This window comes from Chiloscyllium plagiosum, chromosome 28, assembly GCF_004010195.1.
Source record: "Chiloscyllium plagiosum isolate BGI_BamShark_2017 chromosome 28, ASM401019v2, whole genome shotgun sequence".
In the NCBI taxonomy this organism is placed as follows: domain Eukaryota; kingdom Metazoa; phylum Chordata; class Chondrichthyes; order Orectolobiformes; family Hemiscylliidae; genus Chiloscyllium; species Chiloscyllium plagiosum.
Window position 1 is genome coordinate 33338001 of NC_057737.1, and position 23011 is coordinate 33361011.

General features: G+C 41.9%; 1 pseudogene; it reads left to right on the plus strand.

Moving 5' to 3' along the window:
• Positions 1-2067: 2067 nt before the first annotated feature.
• Positions 2068-2824, plus strand: LOC122563831 (annotated as a pseudogene).
• The last annotated feature ends 20187 nt before the right edge of the window (positions 2825-23011 follow it).

Consider the following 23011-nt stretch of genomic DNA (forward strand, 5'->3'; position numbering starts at 1 on the left):
TGAAAGATTGGAGCGACTGGGCTTGTATACCCTTGAGTTTAGACGCTGAGAGGGGATCTGATTGAGACGTATAAGATTATTAAAGGATTGGACACTCTGGCAGCAGGAAACATGTTTCCGCTGATGGGTGAGTGCTGAACCAGAGGACATAGCTTAAAAATACGGGGTAGACCATTTAGGACAGAGATGAGGAAAAACCTCTTCACCCAGAGAGTGGTGGCTGTGTGGAATGCTCTGCCCCAGAGGGCATGGAGGCCCAGTCTCTGGATTCATTTAAGAAAGAGTTGGATAGAGCTCTCAAAGATAGTGGAATCAAGGGTTATGGAGATAAGGCAGGAACAGGATACTGATTAGGAATGATCAGCCATGATCATGTTGAGTGGCGGTGCAGGCTCAAAGGGCTGAATGGCCTACTCTTGCACCTATTGTCTATTGTCTATTGTATTTTAAATCTTTCCCCCCCTCACCTTAAACCTATGCCCTTTACTTTTGGACTCCCATACCCTGAGGAAAAGACCTTGACTTTTCACCCCACCTTATAATCTTCTATAAGGTCACCCACATCCCCTGATGCTCCAGGGAAAATAGCCCCAGCCTATTCAGCCTCCCCCTAAAGCTCAAACCCTTCAACTCTGGCAACATCCTTGTAAATCTTTTCTGAACCCTTTCAAATTTCACAACATCTTTCCTATAGAAGAGAGACCAGAATTGAAAGCAGTATTTCAAAAGTGGCCTGAACAAAATCTGTACAGCCACAACATGACCTCCCAACTCCTATACTTAATGCACTGACCAATAGTGATAAATATACCAAACATCTTCTTCACTACCCTCTACTATTGACTCTGCTTTCAAGGAACTATGAGTCTGCACTCCAAGGTCTCTTTGTTTGGCAGCAATCCCCAGGACCTTATCATTAAGTGTTTACGTGCTGCCTTGATTTGCCTACCAAAATGCAGCACCTCACATTTAATTTCTATTAGCCTCACAAATGCCATAATTATAATCATACGCTAAAGGACGATTTTTATTTAGCAAAAGGTCAAGTGGAGAAATTGTCCATGGACATCATGAGACATTTCTTTCTCTTATCTTTGCACATGATACTCTTAATAACTTGTCAATAATTCTGAAGAGAAACATCAGGTTTTCTTAAGAAACTACAATAACAAGTTGCTGGGAAAATTCAATAGGTTCTGGCAGTATCTGTAGAGAAAAAGCAGAGTTAATGTTTCGAGACCAGTGACCCTTCATTGGAACTGATAGTAGCTGGGAAACGATGGCGTATATGCTGATGGTAGGGGTTGGAGGGGGAAGGAATGAGTGGATAGGTAGAGAGGGAGCCCAGAGAGAAAAAAATGTTAGGCAGACAAAGGTATGGTTGATTTTTGTGCAATTTAGAAACAAGCTGTTCAGTAATGTAGTAGTGAGCTGCCCAAATGATCAAGGGGAATGAAGCATTTGACAATTAGTGACTGCATTGAATGGCATAGAGCTCTTAGAGCTCTTAGGAACTTGTAAGAGTTAAATTGTGAGTTTTTTAAGGAAAGGAGTGTGGCATTGAAGTTTCTAAGTTCTTTGGAAATGCTGATTTAAAATGGAAACATGGTACTGCTGTTTGTTAAGACATTACAATAAACTTTTCTTATAGTAATTTATTTTTTTCTAAGAAAAAACAAACTACTGCAAGAAAAGTTGTGAGCCTTGACCATTTTCTCCATCCAACTGCGTTCAGGTCACACCTTAAAGATGGGAATATCAGATATGATCTATGAGCTTACCAACATACAGTAGGTATGAAAGAAATATGTATTCCAGCATGCAGTGTCCGCTCAATTGTACTGGCTATTCACTATAATTCAGCCAAAATCGCTGTGATCAGCGCAAGAGATCACAGAATTTTAAATGCAAATTCTGTTCAATGTAAATCAATTTATTGTTTTTCTCCCAGATGATTTAATGATGATTTGAAAAATTCTGCTAATTTTACTTTTTTGTATGTCTTTGAGGAGGTTTGAACAATTAAGCTGAAGCTTTTGGGTACAAGAACAGTAATAAACTATTGCCATGCAGAAAGGAAAGAAAGCCAAGAACAAGAAGGTTCCCCACCCTCTTCCATTGTAAGGAAACATGAGATGAAAATGGTCATGAAACCTTTGTTCAAGAAGAGGCCCAAAATCTTTGGGATTGGTCAGGATATTCAACCCAAGAGGGATCTGACACGATTTGTGAAATGGCCTCGGTATGTGCAACTTCAGCATTAAAAGGCCATTCTGTACAAGTGTCTCAAGGTGCCTCCAACAATTAACTAGTTCACTCAAGGCCTGGACAGGCAGGCAGCCACCCAGCTCTTCAAGCCGGTCCATAAAGTCAGGCTTGAGACTAAGCTGGAATGTCTGAGCACTGTGTAAGGCAACTGGAAGGCAGACTCTCCACCAAAGAGGCCAGCAATTCTCCAAACAGGTGGGAACACTGTCAAGACTCCAGTTGACAGTAAGGAAGCTTCACTGGTGATTGTTGCACAAGATATTGATTCCATTGTTTCTGCATACTGTCTGCTGGAAGGTGAAAGTTCCTTATAGCATTGTCAAAGGCAATGTCTCGGGCATCGAAAAACCACCACTTGCCTTGGCCCGGCTTAGATCAACCATGAGGAAAATGGAGCAATGGCCAAACTGATTGAAACCATCCAGACAAACTGCAACATATATTTTGATGAGATCTGTATCATTGGGGCAGTGGAATTGTGGGTCCCAAAACTGTGGCTTGGATTGCAAAGCTGGAGAAGGCCAAAGCTAAGGAACTGACAACCAAACTGGGCTAACTCAATGTCCCCTCAGCTCATTGTGTATATAAGGATTGTGTATATTTTATTAAAATAAACTACTGCTGAAAAGAGGCAAATTTTGTCTCAGCTTTTCATCTTGAAATTATCAGGGCAATTCACAAGAAATATCAAACTGAAGGGAAAAAAAAACTACCAATGTATGAGTGGGAAGTGTTGATTGATTCCAAATCAACTCTGATTGAGAAAATATCAGCTGATGATGACCAGCAACTAACTGCCAAGCTTTGTTAAATTTTAAACAAGACCACTTGATTCTAATCAGTCATGGCATTGCCCTGAGAAATTAACTAAGAAATGGCTATCATCTGTTTTGTTACATTGAAAGAGGTGCAGTGTATGTGCAGTGTCTTGCTACCTGCAAAGAGGAGAACCTGCATATTAACAGTCCAACTGACAATCCCACATTGGTTTTCAGATTATGTATCCAATGTCATCTGACAAAATGTCTTTTTTCAACAATACTTTAGTTCTCTATTGCCAAGTGACTGTTTACATTGATTTTTTTTTCATTTAAATTTTCTAAGAAATTGACTGTTGTACTCCACTGTAATTGGAAAATCATTTTGTATATTTTCTAAAATTCATCTTCAATAATTTATGATTGGGTTACTTACTGGTGGTAGATTCAGACTATGATATAAATGCTTATATTTTGTGTTCAGCTTTTCAGCTGTGCTAATCAAACTTCATAGTTAGCACTTGTAAGTGTATCAAGGAATACTTTCTAAATCAATTTTTACAAAGTTATCGCCTATATTTTCTGCGAGCCACCTCCCTGCTGGACACAACCCAACATAACCCCCACATGCCAACACATCCCACTCAACTGTTCCCAATCCCAACAATTCTGAGACCAAACTTACATCAGTGTAGAATTGTCAAAATTTGATGCAAGTAAAAATTACATCTTTGGCAATATGTAAACCAATGTGATTTTTTGTAAACTTAATGCAAATAACTTATTGCTACAATGAGCATACATCTTGAGACTTCTAAACAATTTAATAATAGTTTTCTTTTTCTAGATCTTCATCTTCTAGTAGATGTGGCATGTAACCAGGATCACTTTCAAAAGGAAGAGGATATGTGTGTTTGGGAGTCAGAAACCAATCATTCTCCCCAACTCTCACCTTAGCCATTTGGTTACTTCATATTGCCTGAATGTCATACTTACTACATTATTTTATAAGCATTTAATATTCTGCTTTATGATTTATGATTTAGTTTCTTGCATTATTTTAGAAACTTTATAAGTTGCATTTAAGCTAATATTTGAAAGAACTGTTAAACAGAGCTGAAATTATACTTAAAGGCTTCAAACACCACATGTTAATAATACATTAATTGAATTATTCTTTGTAGTTTAAGTTGAAAAACAATGTCTGACTTCTATAGTAAGTATCCAGCTTTCTCAATCCTGCATTTTAGTCAAATAGTGTGTAGCTTGAAACTGAGAATTTGATCTGTGCACAACATTCTATTATTAATGTAAAATAACAGCTTCCTGTACTTCTTTATCAGATTAAATAACTTTGTATAAAGAATGAAAAGTATTTTAAATATGTATTGATGCCATTTAAATGCAGCAGTAAGCATAAATGTAATCTCAACTAGAGTACTTATTGGATTATTTCCCATAGACCATATTAGAAGTATGAGAAATGAGTCAAATATACCTGCCCTTCTCTTCTTACTGCATTGTCACTGCAATGTGTACTGTATTTAGTTATGCCAGAACTACATTGAGAGTACTTATTTATCTTGCATTCTCAGAAGTTTGTAATAAAATGTAATTACATAATCACAAGAGAATCAAACTTTGTCACTTGTGTAACATCCAATCAAATGGAAATAGAGCAGCATTAGCAGAACCTGCAGGCAAAGCACTTCTCACCTTGGAAGTAGATTTATATTTTGCTTGACCTTACATGGAATAATATAAAACTTAAAAAGCAAAAAGTAAAAATATTAATTGAAAATGACATCATTAAGTAAAGTATAATTTTTCCATTAATATTGTTACAAGAATATATTCCATTTGCAAACTGCGGTGAATTTATCCTGCCTGCCAATTTTATTACATAGCAAGATTTGTCGCTAAAAGTAACTTCAATGCTATGAATATATTTTGAATGTATAAAGTAATATATGGATGAGTATGGAACTTTCACATACTAATATTTATAGCTGTGAGTTTTAAAAACTGAAATTTTTCGAGTCAAATGATTTTACAGTATTACACAGCTGGATACTTTCTCAGCTGCAACATCATTATCATGTAATGACATTTCATATACAAGAGTTCTGGTTGCATTGAGAAGCTTGAAATTAAGAAGCAGTGGATTTTTTCATAACTTACCAATATTCTGAGGCTGTATTATATTTTTAAAAAAAGCTGGTTACAGGGAAAATCCACCTCTTGACCATAGATATTTGGTTATATTTTCCACATTTCTAGCATGAGCTTTTACTTTTTCTGCTGACTGCCACATATGGTTACATTTATTTCTAAATATCAATGGGAGCAAGCAATTAAATGTTTTGCTTTCCAACATTGTCTTCTCTCAGTTCGACCAGGCAGTACATAGGCATGAAAAGTATAACTGCAAAACTAGATAATTGCTTTTCTGTATACCATAAAAAGTATGAAGAAAAACAGAACCATCTAGGTTATGTATTAACCTTTTAATTTCTGCTTAAAAAGTTGTATTGTTTTTATGTGATGGCCTATTTTACATTCATCATCTATTTAATATAAAATGTATATGTCAGATGTATATCAATTTTAGAATCAATTTATTGATATATTGTACAGTATTTAATTTATTTCTGTGTAATTAACAGCATATTATAAAATGTTTTACTGTTCACTTTGTACGTTTGTTTGCTTTTTATTAAACACTCATCAGATCATCTGATAGTTTAGTCTGCTAAATAGTTACTATATGTAGAATATTTTTTGAACAGTAATATATATAATAGGACAATTCTAACTAAATACTTTAGATAGTAAAGAGGTGGAAAGGTGCCAAAATGGATGTCTTAAGCTGAAACACTGGGTTAGTTCACGTTTAGCACAATATATCACCCTTTTGAAGAAGCTTAAAACAGTGCTCAGAAAGGCCAACTAGAGACTTGTTGAATAGTTAGTTTATAAACTTAAAAGTATATAAGAAAGTGTTAAATCTAATTCTTAGCACTAGAGGGATCAAAGAATATGTGAGAAAATGGGAATGGGATCCTGAATTGGATGAACAGCCACGATCCTATTGAATGACAAAGCGGGCTCAAAGGGCCAATGGTCTGCAACTGTTCCTAGTTTCTATGTTTCTTTGTATTTGACTGCTCAATTACAATTAAGATGCAGCTCACATTTTATGCCCAGCATTTAAACTAAAACCTATTCCTATATTAGTTGTGGGCATTTGCACTCCCTTTTTAGTTACCTGAAAAATATGTTATGATCTTTTTGGTTGCACTTCAGCCCCATGCTCCTGATCTTAGGGCATCCAGTGCAGAGGGGTGCAAGCATATTGGGGAACTGGCCAGGCTGGCTATAAACTGGTCCATGGAGGGGCTCATTTCTGCTGACTGCCTGCTCCTCCTGCGATTTACGTTTGAGCCCGGGTATCCTTGGAGAGAGGGTACGGGCTGTCTACCAGTGCTCTGAATGCCTTCAGGGAGAGGAGGGCACTGCGGCGGATGGAGTGCTTGATTTCCCCCTCCAATTCTATTTTGATTTAATCCTTACCTTCCCCCTTCATGTTCTTCACATTGCTTGTTATTGGGTTTGCTTATTACTGGTTCATTATCCACATGGGTCCTTTCCTGGTAGTGGAAATATTGAATAAAATTTTTGCACATGGTATCTTCACTGAATCAGAGCACTCACACATACACACACACAAAAAAGTTATTCTTGCTATGCAGTGGTAGTATAGAGGGAAGAAAAACTGATTTATTCCAAATGGTACTGAGCTGTTTTGGAGTAAACTTGTTATAATTTCAAGCATTACTTAAAGGGATGTTAAATGATCATTGTTTCTTGGGAGTTGTAAAGTGAACTTTAGAAACATACTGGAAAACTTTATCTTGAATAATTTATCAAAATTTTAACAACGTTCAAGCAGAAAATTTCATTGTAAAAGAGTGCTGTGACACTGTGCCTTATTGAGCACCTGATGGGAATCAAGAGAAGAGATGTTTGGCCATGGGCATTTCAATCAGGTCAAAGGATGGGAGAGGACATGAGGCCAGGCAAAGCAAAGACATTTGCTGCATGGGAGAGGGACTGGATTACCTTTTGATGTTTTACAAAATGAGGCAGCTTGTCATGCTTGCTATCAGTGATCAGTCAAGGGGGTGGTTATTGTGCATCACTATGTTATGTCAATTGCATATCTGCACCATGTGCCAACTGCATATATGGCAAACACACTGCATGTAAATCAAGCAAATATCCATATCTCATAACCAAGTAGAGTAGTCATCAGTCAAGTCAAGGGTAACACTCTTCAGTCAGGGAATCCTGGCACAGTAAATCAAGAACAACCCAAATATCAACCCAGGCACTTGAGCAAGGATGGCATGATGGTTCACAGCTCCAGGTACCTGGATTTGATTACAGCCTCAGGTGACTGCCTGTGTGGAGTTTCCATGTTCTCACCGTGTCTACATGGTTTCTGACAGATGCTCTGGTTTCCTTTCCAAAGATGTGCAGGTTAGTTGGATTGGCAATTGTAAGTTATCTGTAGTGTCCAAGGATGTATAGACTAGATGGATTAGCCATGGTAAATGGGAGGTTATGGGAATAGGGTAAGGGTCTGGTGAGATGCTCTTTGAAGGGTCAGTGTCGACTTGATGGGTTGAATGGCCTCTTTCCACACTGTAAGGATTCTATGGTCACTCTGCTGTTTAGAATCACCAGGATCAGGGCACCCTTAGCTCTGCTGGTCAGGGTGTGGGTTGCAGTTAGCCCAGTATAAGCAGTCCGGTGTGTTGTGATAAGCCCATTGGGGACTGTACTGAGATCAGTCATGTGTGGTCACTTATCATTTGGGTTATCTATCTAAGTAGATGAAAGATGTGAGCCATGGTCAGTCTTGGAGTTCTGTCAATTCGAGGTCAAAGGGGTGGGGTATTAACAGGTGTAATGGGAGAGAACTCAATTTTGGGGATTGGTGGCAACATGCTGGGATGCAGAGGGTATAACAATTTGAAAAGGGGCATGTGGTAGAACATTAATGGGAAAGAATTGAAGCAGGTTATTGAAAGTTGGAAATATCCCAGTTTCAATATGGGAATCGTAAGCTACTATGTCAAGCATATTGACTCAATCTGCCTTATCTTTGAAAGTTGCCACCCAGGTAAATAGTGCGGTGAAGAAGGCATATGGCGTACTGGCTTTTATTGGTAGAGGAATTGAGTTCCGGAGTACTGAGGTCATGTTGCAGTTGTATAAGACTCTGGTGCAGCCACATCTGGAGTATTGTGTGCAGTTTTGGTCGCCATACTATAGGAAGGATGTGGAGGCACTGGAACGGGTGCAGAGGAGGTTTACCAGGATGTTGCCTGGTATGGTAGAAAGATCATATGAGGAAAGGCTGAGGCACTTGGGGTTGTTTTCATTGGAGAAAAGAAGGTTTAGGGGTGACTTGATAGAGGTGTATAAGATGATTAGGGGTTTAGATAGGGTCGACAGTGAGAATCTTTTTCCACGTATGGAGTCAGCTATTACAAGGGGGCATAGCTTTAAATTAAGGGGGAGTAGGTATAGGACAGATGTTAGGGGTAGGTTCTTTACTCAGCGAGTCGTGAGTTCATGGAATGCCCTGCCAGTAGCAGTGGTGGACTCTCCCTCATTATGGGCATTTAAGCGGGCATTGGATAGGCATATGGAGGATAGTGGGCTAGTGTAGGTTAGGTGGGCTTGGATCGGCGCAACATCGAGGGCCGAAGGGCCTGTACTGCGCTGTATTCTTCTATGTTCTATGTTCTATGTTCTAGAGCTGTTGGGATGGGAGAAGAGTGTAGGTAAAGTGGGAATGAGAAGATTTAAATGATGAGTTAGATGGGAAGATAGGTTTCAAGCTGATGGAGCTGATAAAGAGGGCTACCAAGAAGCAAATGTATACATTTAGGGTTTCACCAAGGGTAAGATGCTGAGCCTGAGACTTGCTGCATGAGGAACGACCAATGTTTCTTTCCATCACTAAAACTGGCCCGAAAATGTTTCTTTCCATCATGTTTCCTTCTGTTAGGAAAAGGCTTCACTTTCAAGTGATGTGTGGCCTTCAAAGAGCAGGAGCATTAAATGGACACTCATACAGTACAAATGAAAGGCACCATGAGCATTACATGCTGTATGTGAACTGTAGGCAGTAACTTACTGTATGAACTACAAATCCTGGCCCCACGCATTCTTGTCCACATCATGCAGCAAAAGGTATCAATCCCATTTATGGCTGTGATGCACAAGCCATATTTTGCAGCCTGGAAACAATCACCATAGTTACCAGAGGTTGAAACTTTATTGCTGGAACAGCACAGCAGGTCAGGCAGCATCCAGGGAACAGGAGATACGACGTTTCGGGCACAGGCCCTTCTTCAGGAAGGCCTGTGCCCGAAACGTCGAATCTCCTGTTCCCTGGATGCTGCCTGACCTGCTGTGCTGTTCCAGCAATAAAGTTTCAACTTTGATCTCCAGCATCTGCAGACCTCACTTTCTCCTCGATAGTTACCAGAGGTGCAATCATCTTCCAAGTTCCTCTAGCCTGCAAATGGTGCAGAAGTTGTTCACTTCACAGCTAGGACTATATAATATTTTGTAGCGCCAATGAAGACTAGGCTGTGCACCTTCAGGATCAATGGTGCTGGAAGAGCACAGCAGTTCAGGCAGCATCCGAGGTGCACCTTCAGTCCTGTGGTTGCAACTGGACATACCTGATGATGAAAAATAAACATTTATTAACAAATGTGATAATATATGTACAATTAAATGTCACCTTTGTGCCCTCAGAAGGAGTCATCTTTCTTTGCCACCCACTTGTACATTCCTAAGATCTGCAGCTGGTGTAGGATGTTTGTGTAGGAAGCATGTTTCCACTGATGGGTGAGTCCCGAACCAGAGGACACAGTTTAAAAATAAGGGTAGGCCATTTAGAACAGAGTTGAGGAGAAACATCTTCACCCAGAGAGTGGTGGGTGTGTGGAATGCTCTGCACCAGAAGGCTGTGGAGGCCAAGTCTCTGGATACTTTCAAGAAAGAGTTGGATAGAGCTCTTAAGGATAGTGGAATCAAGGGTTGTGGGGATAAGCCAGAAACAGGATACTGATTGAGGATGATCAGCCATGATCATAATGAATGGTGGTGCTGGCTCGAAGGGCAGAATGGCCTACTCCTGCACCTATTGTCTCTAAAATAGAGCCTATTGGACTTGGAGTTTTGATTGGACAATCCCTGGGCTGTATGTGTCTAAGTGGCCCAGAGGTAGGTGCATTCTCCTCGTCTTAAACTTTCACAGGCCTGAGGGTGGTAGACTTCCAGGCAGGCTTGCATGTTGTTCCTCCTCAGACTGGGTACCCACTGGCATCATTGTGTCTCCTTATGAGAAAGAAGCACCAGGAGTGAGGTCAAGATCCATCATCCCACTGTTGCTTCCATTGGCTAAAGGTCTATGTTTATCCAGCAGACCCTGAACGTGCTGGACCTAGCTCATCATGACAACTGACAACTTAGCCATGCAGCTAGCCCGATGTTAAGATTAGAGTAGTGTTGGAAAAGCACAGCAGGTCAGGAAGCATCTGAAGAGCAGGAAAATTGACATTTCGGGCAAAAGCCCTTCATCAGGAATGAAGTTGGGAGTCTCGGGGTCCTGCAAACAGGTACAGCAGATGCTGGAGATTAGAGTCAAGATTAGAGTAGTGCTGGAAAAGCATTGCAGGTCATGCAGCATCTGAGGAGCAAGAAAATCGTCATTGCGGGAAAAGCCCTTCATCAGGAATGAAGTTGGGAGTCTCGGGGTCCTGATGAAGGGCTTTTCCCGCAATGACGATTTTCTTGCTCCTCAGATGCTGCATGACCTGCAATGCTTTTCCAGCACTACTCTAATCTTGACTCTAATCTCCAGCATCTGCTGTACCCGTTTTCACCAGCCAGATGTTCTCATGCTAGAGGTAATATGGTGCAAACAGCGTTGGTGCAGTCCTGCAACCTTTGTGTCAGTTGTCCCAATGCTATAGAAAAGCCTGTAGATTGCTTCTGTGCCTGCTTATGCATTTTAACGAAGATCTTAATTGCTGACACCATAGGGTTCGCTTCTGCCTGGGAATGAGCAGGTCTTGATCTCTGGCAATCTTCCAAATGCCAGTGGCGCGGGGTTGTTTCTCCCTTGACTAGCTATAGAGTATTTGCAATGATCTGCCCACCAGCAGATAGTTTCAATTTTAATGTAGCTAAAATGCCCACACAGGTATCAGTATGTGGGCTGCTGCAGGGTACAAGGTACTGTTGCTGGTGCTGCTTCTAAGGAGTCTGTTGTTTCTTCATCAATGGTAGACAAGTAAATGTCTTTGGAACTGGCTTCTTGGATAGCGACACTATGCTGATTCCACTGATACCTGCAATATGTTGTGAGTAAGGGGAAGAATACAATATATTCACAGTTGGTGTACAAGTAATGAGGTGAGTTTGAGACAATAGCACAAAAAAACTCACTGGATCTCCCAGAGTGAAATCCTTCATGAAGTGTGTCAAAATAACACCAATTTCTGACTCAGCAAGGTGACGGCAATCCAGTAGAACTTCCATGGACAGCTCTGCCGAACAGCGAAGGCGTATTGATGTTTTTTACTATCTCTGGTTAATTTACATGGAGGAATTGTTAATTTAATTGACAATTTGGAATGAGAAGGATGCTAACAGGAAAAGGAGTGAAAAACAGCAGCAGAGAGGACATTCCCTTATAGCACCAGGTATACCAGAGGCCGCAGTAGTAGCCTCTCCTGAACCCCTGGGGGACCTGATGGACTCACAGGAATTGGTGGCGACTATAGCGAGACTTACTGCAAAGGTTGAGGCCGCAATTGATGAGATCCGTGCCCAGGTCCAACATATTGCATTCATGCTGCAGAACCATGAATGGGAGCTCCAGCCCCTCGGGAAATGGATGGAGGAGATGGAAGGTTGAACTACGGCCTTGGAAGCGGAAATCAAGTCCTTGTCTGGACAGATACAGGTGCTGGAGCAGTAAGTGCGGGCCTTGTGAGATCAGGTCGACGACCTCGAAAATTGAGGTCGGGAGGATGAATCTTCGGATTGGCGGGTTCCCGGAGAGTAAAGAAAGTGGGCAGCCAGTCAGCTTCTTTGAACATTGGCTACAGCAGTTCCTGGGCCTTCAAATCGAATCCAGCCAGCTGTACATTGAAAGGGCCTATCAGGTGGTGGTGCGCAGGTCTGGGCCGGTAAAGCACCCCCACCTGGTCCTAGTGCACTTCCTTACATACAGGGACAAGCAAAGAGTGATAGAAGGCTCCAGATCACTGGAGAAAGATCCATAGACACTGCTGCATAAGGGATCAAAAATCATGTTTTTCCAGGATTTCTTGGCTTCTGTAATTCGAAAGAGGAAGTCCTTTGATGAAGTTGAAAAGAGGCTGAGGAACCTGGGCATCCAGTATTCCATGAGGTACCCTGCATGCACCATTTCAGCCAGAAGGATGCAGTTTATACGTTTGACTCGGCAGATAAAGCCAAGAACTTTGTAGACACTTTAAAATAGACCGATTGGTCTGAAGAATAAGGTTAATGTTCGTCCTCTTTTCCTTCTTTCCCTGTGTTTTCCCTTTCCCTCTATTTTTCTCTTTCCCTAATAATTTTTAAAGAAAGACAAATTTTGGAATATGTTGTTCCTATTATATTTTTTATAACTGATTTTATCATGCGAGATTTTGTGGGTGCCCTTTGTTGTTTTCCCTTTTTTTTGTTCTGTTTCTCTTTTAGTCACAAGTAGAGGGGTGACATGGTGCCGGGGATGGGCAGAATGCTTATCCTGACTTTGTCTCTTTTGTTGAATTAAGGATCATCTCCTTGTTTATTTACTTTTTTTTGCCTAAGGCTAGGGCCCAGTCTAGGCCTGAAGGAGTTGTGCAAGAAGGGATAGGAAGGGTGAGTGCCCCCTATGGGCAGGGGGAAGTGTCTCCCATTCAAGGTTTTATAGTTAGTTGTCTTTGTAGTTTTTGGTATCAATAGTTGTTTGTAGTTATGATAGACTAGTTTTCGTTTATGCAATTCTGCGACTCTATGAGTCTCCATTTACTTATGCTCAATGCATTGCAAGCTGGGTTCTCCCTTCCGGGGGTTCAAGGGTCTCTGAAAGGGAATATGGCTAAGTGTTTTGTTAAATCATGCACCTGGAACATCAAGGGAAGTCATTCGCCTGTTAAAAGGAAAAAATGTCCTTTCTAGCCTTAAGCGGGAAAGGGCTGATATCGCCCTGTTGCAGGAAATTCATCCTGACAATGGGGAACACCTGAAGTTACAACAGGGCGGTTATGATCAGGTATTCTTTTCATTCTTTACTACTAAAAGTAGGGGAACGGTGTACTTATCCAGAATAATCTTTTCTAAGTTGAGTGCCTTTGGAATATGACACATTATTATAGGGGGGGAATTTCAATTGCCTTTCGGATCCGACAGGATGCCCAGTGGGCCCCCAACTATTTTTTCGCTGACCAAGCAGATGGCTGACTTATACGAGGATTTGGGGCTGGTGGACATTTGGAGATGTCTTCACCCTACCGGCAGGGACTTCACCTGTTTTTCAAACCCACATAAATGTCATATGAGGACTGATTTTTTTTGGCTCCCTCAGCCCTTCTGGATTCGATTATGGGTTGTAAAATTTGGAATTTAGCTGTCTCTGATCACGCGGCAGTATATGTGGAGGTTAAGGTCAAGAGTGAGGGGTTAGGGTTGCGGCACTGGTATCTGGATCCTTTTCTCCTTTAGGATTCTAAATTTGTGGAATACTTATTGAGAAAGTTTCAGGAGTTCTTGACTATCAATTCAGGCACAGATAGTAGACCGTCTATGCTACAGGAGACCACTAAGGCCTTTCTAGGGGATTAGGTATTTCCTAAAGGGCTAGCTGAAAATGACAGAAGAGGGAGCAGCAGAGTCTACTTGAGACACGGCTGAAAGCTGCTGAGGCAACACATTTTATGAGGCCTTCGGTGACTAAGCTACAGTCGATCACAGCCCTTCGGTCTGCCTTGAATTCAAAACTTACACAAACCGAAAAGAAAGAACTTGCTTTTGCTAGACAAAGGCTGTTTGAGTATGGAGTTAGGCCAGGGAAGTATTTAGCATATCTGACTAGGAAAATGCGTGCTCCCAATCCATTGTTAATGTAGATCTGATATCTCTCCTCCTAGGTCTATCGAATTCATTATCTTTAGATGGGCATGGGAAGAAACTATTTAATATTCTTACTTACTGTGCATGGAAGAATATTCTGATGAATTAGGTGTCTGAGAACCTACTGGGCATGTTGGCATGGCGGAAATTAATTATGGAACACATTCCCTTGGATTTTTTCCTCAAATATGGTGCATCACACAACAGACCTTTTTTATAAGACATGGCAGCCCTTTTTGAGTTATTTGGACTAAGATTTGTCTGCTATCTTAACTAGAGCTTTCGTTTAACCAGGATGGTTAGGTTTGCTGAGCCCTGGGCCCCAGAGGGGGTCTCTTGAGTTAATACGGGAATATATAAAACGCTCTTGATTTTGTTTGGGAGCTTTGCGCCAAGCATTGTTATTTTGCATTCTTGTGTTTTCTTTTTTTTTAGTTTTATTAGTCACTTACATATTTGTTAGTGTTGTTTTGCATAGTGTTTGGTTTTGTTTTGTATTTTAGGATAGGTTAGTAGTTAGTAAACAGTATTTGTATTGTAATTTGTATTTTTTTATTATACTGGTATTTGTTATATTTTCAATAACTTTATTATTTTATAAAGTCACAGAAGTTTTTTTTTGCTAATAAATATATTTACAAAAAACACCAATTTCTGGTAAGACACAGTTCATGGAATTGTGCGTGCAGAATTTTAATACAAATAAACTAAGTGTCAGTCTTGGTGAGTTTCATGGAGGGTTTCTCTGTGTGCACTCGTGAATATACTCACACCATTCTCTGAAATTTGTCTCTTTTCCTAAGCACCATTCCTAAATGGCACCCTGTTTATCTTACCAGCCCTTTCACCAGAGGCGAACCTGGGATCCCCAGCATTGACACCATTGTCAAAGCTCAATCATTCATCCAGTCAAGTGCTGCCTACCAGATCTTGCCCTTCACTGCTTACAAAGCAAGCGGTACTTAGATACATAAGTGGCATGACTAACACTTCATCATAAATACAAGTGCAAATTTGTAAATGTGTTGCTATTTAAGAACCAAACTATATAAGTCATTCATCCTTAGTAGCACCCCATTTGAGAACTCTTTTCCCAACACCCAGAGTATACACACAAAGAAGCAAGCAAATAAAAGTTGCCTTTGCTTTTGGGAACAGACAGTAATTGCTTGTTTTTCAAATGCAACAAATTTACAGTAATCAAGTGAGAACTGCATCCAGTTCACATCAATTGGAAATGGAAGTGTCTGGTTACACCACGCTATCATGTTGTGGGTGATGTTATCCTGCTCAAAGTCCTCATCTTTCTCCTTGGAAGACTGCTGCCACTCTCCTGGATCTTCAGTTTCCATCTCATCCGCTTTTTGCCTTCTGTAGTTGTGCACAGCACAGCCTGCTAGGATTTATGCAGCAAACTCTGTCTGAAGTGCAATGTGAAGTCCTCCCAGACCAATCCAGACATTGGAACATCACCAAGGATGCCTATTGTCTGTTCCATGAAGGCCCTGCTTGAAGAATGAACTGTATTGTATCTATACTCGAACTCGCTCAGGCAATGAGTCGTGGAGTCACCAATAGTCTTCCAGCAGCCGTCCTTGTAGGCATCCAAGACATCTAGCCCTTAATGTTTTTTTAATATTCCTTCATATAGTAGGACATAAAGAGTTCCCATAAGGAAAATCATGGAATCCTCTACATGGATCTTTAACATAGAGACCTTATTTCAATGGGTGCGGCACAAAACTCTGTCTCTCAGCTACAGTAGGAGATTGTAAGTGCTGCATGATTACTGATACCTTGTTCTTGCTCCATGCTACACATCACAAAACGCGGGCAGCATTACATATAACCATAGACCAGAAAGTGAACTGGACTGGCCTCTTAACTGCTGTGGCTACAAAATGGGATAAAAGGTTAGAAATTCAACAACGAATAACCTTCTGTCTTCCCAAACCCTGTCTATCATCTACAAGATAGAAGTCAGGAGTATGCGGAAATGCTCCCCATTTGCCTGGATGAATGCAGCTCCAGCAGCATTCAAAAAGCTTGACACCATCCAGGACAAAGCTGCCCATTTGATTGGCACCACATCCACAAACATTCACTCCCTCCACCACCAATGCTCAGTAGCAGCAGTGTGTACTATCTACAAGATGCACTGCAGAAATTCACCAAAGATCCTCAGACAGCACCTTCCAAACCCACAACTACTTCCATCCAGAAGCACAAGGGCAGCAGATATATGGGAACATTACCACCTGCAAGTTCCCCTCCAAGCCACGACCATCCTGATTTGGAAATATGCTTAAAAATCACACAACACCAGGTTATAGTCCAAAATGTTTATTTGGAGGCACTAGCATTTGGACCGCTGCTCCTTCATCAGGTAGCGGCGTTCTGAAAGCTAGTGCTTCCAGATAAACCTATTAGACAATAACCTGGTGTTGTGTGACTTTTAACTTTGTCCGCCCCAGTCCAACACCAGCTCCTCCACATCATGGAAATATATTGCCATTCCTTCAGTGTCACTGCGTCAAAATCCTGGAATTCCCTCCCTAATGACATTTTGGGTGAACCTACAGTGCACAAACTCTGGTGATTCAAAATGGCAACTGACCACCATGTTCACAAGAGCAACTGGGGATAGGCAATAAATACTGACTCAGCCAGAGATGCTCAGTTTCCATAAATGAATTAAAAAAAAGAATATTTGACAACTGTTTTAACAGTTCAAGACGAAATGAAAGGATTTCCTTTTTCTTGGATGGCCTATGGGATCTTGGATTACCTTCGTGAATTGTGGCCAGCAGGTGACATTTTTAAGGTCACTTTTACGTGGTTAATTCTGCTTCATAGGGATGATGATCTTCAATCTGTAATGACTTAACTGTATGGTCAAAGTTGCTTGTGACCAAGATTTCTATCCCACAAAGTTGTACACAGCATGTATTTCACATGAAGAGTGCTATGATTACAGATGACTCCACCTTGTTAGTGAAAGTGCCTGTTTAATGAAATTGCCTGTTTGTGGGTCTCACCTCCATCGTAAGTAGATCTTGCATGTTCAGACACAAAAGAAACATTTACTATATCTATTTCACTATATATGACAGATATTTTCCATTTCCAAAGTGTCTTTATGATTTACATATCACCCTTGAACCCCAACCCTACAGCTTAGTGATGCCAACCATCCTACTACAGCTTTCCCTCAATGGGTGACTGTGACCATCAGTTACCCCCAGTCATACAGTAAACCATTTTCCTTTGAAATATTGTCATCTCCTCCTCTTACACGTTGAGTTGCTGCCTTTCACAATTATTGTCCCTTCTGTATCCCAGCAGGCCACCTCCAATCCCAGAATTCACTTCACCAACTTTCCTCCCATAGCAATGCCCTTAATACCCCACCTTGTCTTTCATTGAACTGACCCCAAGGACTGACTGTAGACCATTTCCCTCTCCGACTTGAGCAGACATCCCTGACTGATGACTTCCCAGACCCCTGACTGATCTTTGTACAGCTCACCAACTGATTTACCATGAATACTCAGACTGTTAGCACCGAACCTGCAAGACTGTCTCTCACCCATCCCCCAGACACAGAAATGCAGAATCCCAACTGACCCAAGCACCCCACTGGCCGAGCTCAGACTCTTGGACTGATATTGAACAGGGCCCTTACTGAAGATGACCAGATTGACGATGATGACTCCCATTAGACTTTGAGACATTATTATTTGGTTGAAGTACATGTAGTTTGTTTGTTGTATAAGCTGCTAGCCACATGGTGCAAGTGTGCAATTGACAACAGCGGTATGCCCATCTGGTTGGCTAGTCACTGCTGACTACCACAACAAGCTGCCTGGCTTTGTGTCTGCAATAAAGGATAAAGCAAGGCTGAAGTTCTCAGAGCCTTTAAGGTGTGTCTGAGAGGCAAAGCACTAAAAGTGCGTGAGCACTAAGAGATCAAGCGAGGAGGCCTGAGGCACAACCTGGTCAAATCCATAAATCATCTGCTTGTCTCCATGCACACAGTGCCCTGGTAGCAGCATTACAATGATAGGTGCCAGTGTGCTCCAGAATGCCACACTGAAGTGCAGACCATTATTTGGTGGACTGGAGATGTGCCACAATGGTCTGGCGATGCTTGTACATATCCAGTAGGTGGAGGGTGAGGGCAGTCACTGCCCAAGGACCATACCCTGAGATGTTAGCAACGGCTGAGCAAGATGGAGGACTAAAGGAACAGGTGCTGCGGTGGAGAAAGCAGGTACCCACGCCAAACTTGCATGCTGGGTAATGTCGGCATCTAGTTTTTGTCCAGCAAGCAGGAAAATGGGGAACTGTATATCAATGAGGCTAGATTCAGTAATAAGGACATGCTAATGGATGCAAACAGTTGCAAGTAGGCTGTTTGCTGCTCACTAGTGGCTTTCCTGCCTCACAGCTCAAATTTGGATTGAGGATCCAACTTTTTTCTTGATGTCAATAACCTCATTTCTGTTGAACACATTCTGTTCTCCCAAACATCTCACCAAAGCCCAGGGTCTGGAACGTTTCTACCCAATCTCAGAGAAGGAGTTCATCAAGTCTGCACTGGCTCTTTCAAGGAGCAATCAAATTTCATTCTCTAGCTCTTTTTATATACCTCCACAATTACCTTACCCAATTATTTATCCTTCAAGTATTTACTGTGTATATTTTTAAAGGCTGCTTTTGAAATATTTTCACCACCCTGCATTCCAAAACCTAACTGCTTGTTGCATAGAAAAGATTTTCCTCATATTGCCTTTAGTTCTTTTACCAATCTTCTCAATCATTGATGCTCCGATCACTGGAAACAGCTTTATCTTTATCGATCTAAACTCTTTATCATTTGAAGCACATGTAAGGAGAAGAAGTCACATTTCTGTGCTTTGTCATATAAGTGTAATTCCACAGACCTAGAACAATTTCAGAGAATTTCTCACGGACTTTCCCCAAAACTCTCTCTGAGCTCCAGCACGTTTTGCACATTCTACAACATGTTCCACAACATTTTGTGCTGCTCACCTCACTACGTGTGCAGTGTGCCTGGATGGCATTGCCCAAGTGCTGTCTCGCATTAGGCAGCAGCAGGGGCACTGCCGGGACCTTCTGAGATTCCTGCAACTTGCAGCATATTTAAACCCCAGCTCTACACCAGGTAATTCGCTGCCAGCCATGAGCTACCTTTCATAGTTGCAGTGTCAGAAGAATTGTTCCCGAAATGGCCAACAGAGGCAAGATGGAACCCCTAGCGCTGGCAGGTCCAGAGGTCCTAGTGAATAGGATAGTGGAGATAAGGTCAATCCACTTTCCTCAGGAGGCCAGGCCTTTAGATGCTGTGAAATTGCTTCCTGGGTCAGTACAATATCCATGCCCAGCTGGGAGGAATGCCCAGCAGTCCAGAAAGAAGGTTAATGTGCTGTCTGAGGGTAAGTGCCAGCATCTTGCCTCTGTCACCTCACACTGACTCTAACTCTGATACTGCACCCAGCTCCTACCAAGGCTCACACTCCACCATGCTTGCTATTACTTGCAGCACCTTCCCTCATTTGCTTCATACCCCTCAAGCCGCACAGACTGCTAACCTAACATGGCCTCTGTGCTGCTTACACACTCATATGAATCCTTCAGCTGCTTCCTCCCTGCTGCACCAGCACTAGCGTCTGCTCTAGACCTTTTGTTCATGCTCAGTCCCTCCTCTTCTCTTATTTCAGGAGAAAACAGTCAACGTTAGAAGGAAAGACTGAGCCAGGATGTTTGAGGTGCCCAACATCCATTTCCAAACCCTTGATGAGAACAGAATCCTTGCTCCGGTGGGAGAGGACCTGCTCCTTTTGAGATAGTGAGACTTCTGTGTCCTGGCAACCCCAGGTACAATTCATTGTCAGGTGCTACACTGCTCCTCTGTTACCACCACTGTAAATGAATCCCTAAAATGGTCAAACATTCAGCTCTGTTTCAGAACTCTGGGTGCAGTATCAGAACTCTGTCCCTCTCCTGCAGACACCAGTGTCATCCACACACTCACTGCCAAGACACCAGTTCCTTCTCCACCTCTAAGGAAGAAGCCACAGATAACTCAGAAGAAACACCAGTAAGGCTGTCTCCTGTACTCTCCATAGCTCAGATAGTGACACCTTGGTGCATACATCAGTTGTAGTCTAGTCAGTATCACATTCAGATGAGCACACCACTGCTCTCTGTAGCACACAAGAAGAAGGCACATCCCTGCTTATTGACATTCAGAGGACTCTAGGAGACCAGGCACCTGCTCAATGTATAGAGTCATATAGCACAGAAACTGACCCTTTGGTCCAACAAGTCCATGCCGACCATAATCCAAAACTAAACGAGTCCCACCTGTCTGCTCCAGGCCCATATCCCTCCAAATCTTTCCTAATCATGTACTTATGCAAATGTCTTTTAAATGTTGTAATTGTACCCGCATCCATTACTTCCTCTGGAAGTTCATTCCACATGTAAACCACCCTCTGTGTAAAAAAGTTGCCCCTCATGTCTTTTTTAAATCTCTCTCCTTGCACCTTAAAAATGTACCCCCTAGTTTTGAAATCTCCAATTCCGGGAAAAGACAACTAACATTAACTCTATCTATACCTCTAATTATTTTATAAATGCCTATAAGGTTGTCTGTCAACCTCCTATGCTTCAGTGAAAAAGTTCCAGCCCATCCAGCCTTTCTTTATAACCCAAACCTTCCATTACCAGCAACATCCTGGTAAATCTCTTTTGAACATTCTCCAGTTTATTAATAATATCCTTCCTATTGTTATGGAGCAGGCCGGATCCCTCAAAAACATTTTTAAGCAGGTAGCCCACATTGTAACTTTGTTATTTGTTTAGGTAAGTGTATAGTGGATATTCCTGGAGCGAATTAGCTAGTTCAACTGCCAAGCGTTAAACAAACAGAATTTATGTACAAAATTACGGAATGAAACACAAAGAGCAGAAAATAGAATACCGGATAAGTTATCATAGCCAAAAACCTAACAGACTATCCCGACTTAATGATGCTGTTCTGAAACAATTTGCAACAGTCCCAATAAACACATCCCTTAGCATAGACAGTAAAAATGAAACAAGCCAGGGCTGACAGGCTTGAAGTTAGAGAGAGGGAGAGAGAGAGAGAGAGTACCCGGCTGGACTTGCCCCAGCAGCTTTTCTTCACACACACTGCTGCTGAACTGAATCAAAATCTTTACTCTAAACGCAGGCTAGCTACACAGCTAGCTGGCCACTCCCCTTTGATTATGCTGGGTTTTTTTTTTAAAGACATGAAAACCTTCAGCTAGAGGCATTATCTGTTCGGGGTAAACTAAAAGGGCCCCAATAAACCTTTCAAACCCAGCCTAGTTGGAGCCTGGCCAATTACCCCCTCTCTGGAAAAAAACTCAAGGACACATTAACCTTGTAAAAAGACCAGCTTTGTGACATTGTAAGTGGGCAACCAGAACTGAAGACAGTATTCCAGTCCAGGCAGGAAACAATCTCATGGTATAGATCATTACGAACTTTCTTCAAGGACGATAGGCAAGTGTGTGATGGAAATACTCAGGAAACTGACTTGAGGGTAGAGGAGTCCACAAACATTCCTCAAACACAATGCATATGGAATGTGACCACCTGACTGACACTGTAGACTGGTTAGTTACTGCCTTGGGGAGCCATGTCCAGTACCCTCAGTGTGTGCCAGGTACATACACAGACTTGAAATCCATTACTCCAGTGACCAGACAATACCATAGGGCAACAAAGCACCTTGATGTCACTCTGGTGGGCTCCTCCTTGCAAGGGGAGAGGATGGTGCCAGGAGGTACCCAGGCAGGGGAGCGACTACACACAGGTCCCTCAGAAGTCTTCTCTCCGGTCATGTCAGGCCTTCCATCTCCACCTTACCTGCCTCCCGCAGCCCCTGTATGAGCTGAAGCTGGGGAGGATGAGCCTGTACTTATGGATACACACAGTACGTAGCTACAAACAGTCCAAGATCACCACCCAAAATGCCGAGCTCAACAGGCTGTACTAGAGGACAGCATGTCTGCATCCTAATTGCAGAGTCTGGTGCTGTAGGGGGAGGGAAAGGAAAAGAAAAACCTCGGCATATAGGTGGCTCCGGTGAAACTTCATTGAACATGGCACTCTCGTTTTTCTAAATGTTCACTTTTCGTCATCAGCTGTGTAAGCAATTATCACTTTAGTCAGAACTATAAGAATGAAGTTAAAAAGACTTGCTATCCTCAGTGCCCATGTCATTTCAACCCCTGTCAAAATGATAACAATCCTTTCCATTGCATGCACACTAACATGAAACTTTGTCTGAATTGACTGAAGGAGCATTAGATCTTGTAAAGGTTTCCATCCATTTGTAAGCTTAACTTTTATTGTAAAGTTTGAACCGTAGAGAAGGATCAAAGTATTCAGCTGGCCTTGCAGTTGGGATTATACAGGGGATCCTGACCTCAGCAGCATCAAAACATTTACAGTCAGTGAAAGATCATTTCAGGTTCCATTGAACGAGGTTCATTAAGAAGTCTTGCCTGCATTGATTTAGCCAATGTATCTGTATGATGCTGAAGGTTTTGCTTCAAGTGAGGATTGTCCTCATGTTTTTATTTAGCACAATGCTACAGTTCTCATCCATCACATATCCTGTCTACCTGCGACTCCACTTTCAGGGAACGATGCGTCTGGATCCCAAG